At 33.7% G+C, this 6,987-nt stretch overlaps 1 long non-coding RNA gene across 1 annotated transcript in view; it reads right to left on the reverse strand.

Annotated features, from left to right (window-relative positions):
* LOC145279694 (uncharacterized) overlaps positions 1-6,605 on the reverse strand; it is a 109,960-nt gene extending 103,355 nt beyond the window's left edge. The window contains exon 1 of the long non-coding RNA XR_013868431.1: positions 6,461-6,605. This is a non-coding gene — a long non-coding RNA (uncharacterized LOC145279694). The remainder of the gene's footprint in view (positions 1-6,460) is intronic.
* Between the last annotated feature and the right edge of the window lie 382 nt (positions 6,606-6,987).

The raw sequence follows: 6,987 nt of genomic DNA on the forward strand, positions 1-6,987 counted from the left end.
ATGCCAAAAATAGGCTCTGGATGATTCCCTTAATGTGCAAGCTTCAGGGCAAATGTCACACAGCTCACTACATAATTAAGGTTATTAGTTTTCCGACGAGCCTTCATTTGTTATATATATATATATATAGTCCTGGTCAAAATTATAAGACCAGTTAAGAAAGTAAGCGTTTACGCATACTATCGGATTTTTAATCAAACAAATATATATTATAAAACTCAGATCAGCTTGCTTGCTTGAACGTTCAAACCGTCCATCCATTTTGTGACTTCCCGTTTCAAAAAATTCATTTGCTTAACTATTTTATGGCCGCCGATATCAAAAGCCACTGCTGCTATTTAAAGCATACACAAGGTCAACAATATTTTTTATGTTTTAACTTTAATGCAAAAACACCTTTTAAAAAGTCGTAAATAAATAAATAAAAATAAATAAATGAAAATAATGACGACGGGGGGGGGGGTCAGACCGAACTTTTCTTAAAATGAAACGTCATAAAAAAACAAAAAAACAGCAAAATAATAATGATGGGTGAAGAGCCAACGTCAAATCGGGGCTGTAAATCTGTTCTGAAAATAGGGGATCGATTTACTAAACCATTGTATGTGAAACTGATCTTTAAATATTGAATTAAAAAATCTTTTTTTTATAATTTGGTAGCTTAATGCCTAATAATCCTCAAAAATAATTGAAAAAAGATGAAAAGAAAAAAATTGTAAGAGACTGCTGATTGTTCAGATGCGCCTACATATTTTTAAAAAAATATCTTTACCAAGTTATGTGTGATTAAAACTAGAACTTGATGTAAAAAAAAAAACTATGGTTTTTGACTCAAAATCATGTATTTACGATTATTGTATTTGTATTTTCCATTGCAAATTGGAATTGTTTAAAAAAACAAAAAAAAAAAAACAAAGCAAATATGTTCAATTTTTGCGCGCACAAAATTGCGTATTGTTTTTACTAGTCGCCACGTTTGTTTTCGCGTGCGCGTGACTTCAATTTTTGCTCGTTTATACATTAATTCTGTATACGTACTATTCCATAGCTAGCTATAAGATATTGACCCAACGGGTCACGGGAAGTCTAGTATATATGTGTGTGTATGCACACACACACACACATATATATATATATATATATATATATATATATATATATATATATATATATATATATATATATATAGAGAGAGAGAGAGAGAGAGAGAGATAAAAAAGAACAAATCAAGGTAGGTGTTCATCAACGTTTCGTCTTTATTGCCAAACTTCCTTTGGATGAATGAAATTAAGGAAAGAAAACACCAGTACAAATATTTGAAAATATATTTTTGATGTAATGAAATGTATGACCTTGTTCCATTTCAGAAACGGAAAAAGTCGTTCGAAATTCAAAAAGTGAGGGGGGGGGCACGATGTTATGAAAGAGAGTAAGCTGTTTACTTTATTTTATTTTTACTTAGATATCTAATTGAATATTTATTTTAATATGTCATTATTAAAGCCACTCGAGGAGAAAAGTTATTCAAATGGAATAATTGTCAGCCGTGGGATGAAGAGCCTTATGAGAGAATTGAGATTGATGAAATGAACCGTTTTAAGACTTTTGAGGGCAGTTGGTGATAGGAATATGCTGGGCTTGGATTTGAAATCTGTATGAACACAGTTTCGTGTTAATGTGCTCGATGGATGGGAAGTCCTTGCAAAGGAGCTCTATTCATAAAAATTCCGCTTTGTACTAGGCATGTAGAAAAACAAAACAACGCTTTTGTTTTATTGAGGGAATAAAAACCGAGGGTACTTATTCGGTTTAGAATCCATCTTCCAGAAACTTTGCGTCGGTATCTTCCAGCAGGTTATGTAGATAGATGGAAAATGCTGAAGCGATGACTGCCAGACGATTAATTTAAAACGCAGTGTTTATCTCTTTTTTTTTTTTTTTTTTTTTTTTTACATAGGCATAACCACTTATCAAGCCCAGAGATCACTCGAGGATAAGAGTTAAGGGTGTACAGTAGTTAATTGGACAATATAGTAATCGTTAGTAATGGAAATTCGGTAAATTTGTTAACTTAAGTGCAACGGCTCAACGGCTCATCAAGAACAACCATATTGTAGTCAGCTGGAAAGCAGGAAAACGGAAGACAATTCCACAGGCGTGCAGTTCTAAGAAAGAAGCTTTGTTCATGGAATCTACGTTTAGGTTTAGGCACAGATAAAGAGTGGGGGGAATTATTGATAGTGTTTTCAGCTAGACGGTGTTTGTGAAAATTTGACGAGGTGGGGCATAGATTGAAGCTCAGTTGAGCACTTGCCATGAAAATAACAATAAAGCAGAGACAAACTCGCAACATCTCTTCTGTGAGATAGAGGTTGCAGGGAAGAGAAAAGGACATCTCCTACGAGGCTGCGAAGTCTATTTTAAACTCTATCGAGGCAGAACAAGTTCTTTCTAGCAGCTCCTGTCCAGATGTGGCAAATTAAGAATGGCTCCATTTGGATATGATTCTTAACATGGGTAAAGAAGGATTTATTATTGACATAGTGTATTGAAAATCATTTTCGGTTTGAATATTTTTTTAATGAATGCCTTCTGACACTAATGCTTCCTTTATATTATTTGTTCAATAAATGAACCATGAAATGTTTAGTATTATTGTAGATTAACACTTTTCACTAAATCAACCCCGACACCGTAAAAAAGCGAATTCTACCCCTAACCAATTAGGTGTAAATATCCGGATGTTAGCAAAATCGGAAGTTCTTTTACAAGCATGAATAAAACTCAGTTTGTTAAATTATCAAAACTAACTGATGCTTCAATTTATCCAAAGCGACAAAAAGAAAAGAAAAAAAAGAAAAAATCGTTCCATTGTTTATAAATTCAAATTATTATTAAGTCTTCTTTTTTCTCACCTCCTTCTTCCGCAACTTTCTTCATATTACCCCCTTCCCCCCTTCTTTTTCTACCTTTTTTATGCTCTTCCTCCTCTTCCACCAACATACTCTTACTTCTCTCCTCTTTCCCAAACCTTGTTTTCTACCTATTCGTCTTCTCCTTCTCCCAACTACCTTCTCCTTCTTTTACACTTTTTTCTTTTTACTTTCTTTTTCTTTGGTATCTTCCTCCTCCTCCTCCTCCTCCTCCACCACCTTTATTTTATTTGTTCAATAAATTCTTTTTTTTTTTTTTTTTTTAAATTCTACCTGTGTGGATCAGAGGGAATTGAAAATTGCTTTGTTATGATGTCTTAACTTATGCATTTATAACCTGATAGGTTCATCTCTCAGCAGATCTAATAAAGCAACCCTTGTCATTCAAGCAAAAAAAAAAAAAAAAAAAAAATGAATCTACTAGCAATGGGTATTATTTTAGCCATTGGACATATATGCAATGGCTTAACTGATGTTTGATATTATGGAAATAAATCAATAATCAAGCTGCTTCCAATAATACGACGCTCGTTTCAAAAGTAATACATCCTATCTTTTTAACTAAAAAAAAAAAAGTTGAATAGCTACGAAGACGGGAGTGGTACCATTAAAATAAGCGATCTTTTGTGCTCCCGAATTTTATTTTTCTACATAATCACATTTCTCAATGCACTTTTCCCTGCGATGAGGTGGTGGTTGTGCATGGGCGTTCGGAGCGTGCTTTGTCACTCACATCTCTGTCGCCTCTCTGAAATCGACGAACATCTAACTGTGCTGACATCAACTGCATCAGCCCCGTAAACGTTCAACAGGCGCCGGTGAATGTTGGTCGATTGAATTTTTTTGCATGGAGGAATTCAATAACGCATCTCTTTTTCTAATACACGTCCATGACACGGATTACTTTCTTAAGGTCTCACACCGTCAATATCTTCAACAGAAAGATGAAAATTTCAGGTCATGAATACACAAGTTCAGTCATCATAACAATGCAATTTGCAATCCACTCTGATTCATCTAGGCAGAATAAAAAATAAGAAGCATTACTTTTTGAACCACCCCTCCTCATAACACGTGTCAGTGGATAATTATATTTTAAAAACAATATATTTCCCGTCAAAGGGAAAATTATTTCCAACTCACATTTAGCTAAAAATGTACTTTCGTATAAATAATTGAATTTATTCAAAACGCATCGCAAAAACAAAAACAAATAAAATAACATCTACGTTAATCGTAATATATCCAAACAGTCGTACGAGGTGGTCCAATGGTTAGAGTTTAGGCTTCTTACCATGAGGTTCCGATTTCGAATCTCGATAGATTCAGCCACTCTGATGAGTCGTAGACGACGAAACACGTGCCAATGGATAATAACATTTTAAAAATAGTATGTATATTAGTTACTAATTACTGAACGTTACTAGGAAATTTCTTACCAAAACTTTTCTTCCTAATTATCATTTAATAGTAATTTTAGAGTGGACATGTGGATCCCAGTCGTATGTTTGCCAGGCCTGGTATAATTATCGCCTTGAGCAGAAAACATTTGCTTCATCGTAAACACTCAGCCATTTTAATATTTTGTTAATAGTTGCAAAAAAAGCATTAAAAAATTACTTCGGGACTTTTCGGAATCATCTTCACGTGTTTGAAAGTTTTGGAGTTTATTTACATCCAATGATAGATGATGAATAGAGATGGAAACATTACCTTTAAAACAGTTTATAGTTTTATAACAATTTGGTTCAACAGTAATTTAAAAATTCAACAGCCTTTTCATTTCTTTATTTTTTTTAAATAGTTATATACCCCCACTACCCTTAAAAAAAAAAAAAACTAAAAAAACAAAAAAAAAAAAGCAAAGAACAGAAAAAAAAAAAAAACAGCATCGTAATGTGCAAAAAGAAAGCATGAAAATAAAGATTCCCGGGCAACGCCAGGGTAATAGAGTTAGCTACTAATAAAAACTGAAAGTTCATATTTAGTAAATTGTCGCTCAAGAAAAAGATCGGCACTTATACAAATTACGAATCGAGCTGAAATAATTTTATTATTAAGAAACCCATTCTTAACAGAGGGAGGGGGTCTTTTAAAAAAAACAAAAAAACAAAACTATTCTTGACTTTCAGCTAGCAATTTAATGAATAAAAGATACCATAAATTTTGAATTTAACTTAAAAATCTTATTTAAAAAAACCCAAAAAACAAATTCTGCATAAATATGAAAATATGTTTCAACTAAAATTCATCGAAGAATTAATGTTCGAATTGAAACGCATGCTCATGTTAACGATGGCACGAAAACGTTAACGGGAGATGATTCTATGATGCCACACACACGGACACAACGCGAAGGAACTGGCAGCGCATAACGCAGTCGGTCGCCATTGTTGGGTGTACACCTTCATAGAGTCAAAGCGATGAATTTTTGAATGTGCGAAATTTACCGTCACAATCCCTTCCTTTCATTTATTTTGAATAAACTTCTATTATATAAAGTGCAGGTGTGTGCTTGTGTGATCATGTAAAAGTCAAAACTACACAAGACACACTCACCAAGCTTATATATATATATATATATATATATATATATATATATATATATATATATATATATATTTTTTTTCAGCATTGCCTTGGACAGATTATGCACGCATTGTCTTTAATTTTTTTTAATATTCATTTTTTTACTTTTGCTCGGGTTCAACAAGAATAAAATTGTTTAAAGGGCGGTCGACATTTAGAGCGACTTTGGTGTGAAATATTAAGAAAGAGAGAGAGAGAGAGAGAGGGGGGGGGAGATACAAGGAAAAAGGGACAAGACAGACAAATGGGGAGAGAGAATACAGGAGAGAGTAGAAAGGAGCGGATAAGAAAGATAGAAAGAGAGAGAGAGAGAGGGGGACAGAAAAGAGAAAGAGAGGGGGTGGCAGAAAAGAGAGAGGAGGGACGGGAAAAGAGAGGGGCGAGAAAGAGACGAGAGGGAAAGGGACAAGAAAGAGAAAGGGGGCGAGAGAGAGAGAGGAGGGGTGAGAGAAAGAAGAGGGCGGGAAGATGAAAGATAGGAGAATAACAAGAGAAAGAAAATTGAGTAGAGAGATTAAAAAAATAAAAATAAAAATAAAAGGTGTTACACTGTTACACACATTTCTTCTTTCTCTTCTATTTTGCTATTTATTCTCCGGACAATGCTGACTAGATATGTTAGTCTGTTATGTGTGTGTGTGTGTGCGTGTGTATGTATATATATATATATATATATATATATATATATATATATATATATATATATATATATATATATATATATATATATGTGTGTGTCTTATTTTATGTATGTGTGCGTGTGCGTGTTTCCTCGGCTAAAACTCAGAAACCATAAATGTACACTTACAAACTTGTACATATTCCCGTTCAGTCTGACAGTGAGCTAATAAGGGTAACCAAACGATCACTAATATTCATTAGCTTGGTGGTCATCAGATGGCAAATCAGTGCATGTTTAGAAAAGAAAAAGTACTTACTTTCATTGTTAATGCTAAATTTTCGCTAAATCGCAAACATTTATCCTTTCTTTTCTTTCCTCCTATGTTTTGTAACCTTGCAAGTTGATAACAATCAAGACCAGTGGTCTCTAAAGTTTTCCAACGGGCAGCCATGTTGCTGACTTTTTCGAACTACGCATACCACCACCACCACCAAAAAAAAAAAAAAAAAAAGATTTGGATGTGTTTTATACTGTTTTGCTGATTAGCTTTGAATTTTAGTGAAACTAGTTCTGCCAAACCTTATTCTTTTAATCATTTTCTGAACACGAAGAAAAACCAAACTATTTTCATACATTTCCACTAAAAAAAAAACAGTTCCTGAATATTTTTACGTTTCAATAAAAGCCGGCCGGATTAAATACTTTGGCAGGCCAGATCTGGTCTGCGGGCCGTAGTTTGGAGACCCCTGAATCACACACTGGTATCTGGTGCCATAAATCGCTACATAATAACGTGTTAAATGTATAAATGTAGCTATAGTTATAGTCTCTGGGTAAGTCCAT

The sequence above is a fragment of the Euprymna scolopes genome, chromosome 7 (assembly GCF_053919585.1).
Source record: "Euprymna scolopes isolate OS-2025 chromosome 7, ASM5391958v1, whole genome shotgun sequence".
NCBI lineage: Eukaryota > Metazoa > Mollusca > Cephalopoda > Sepiida > Sepiolidae > Euprymna > Euprymna scolopes.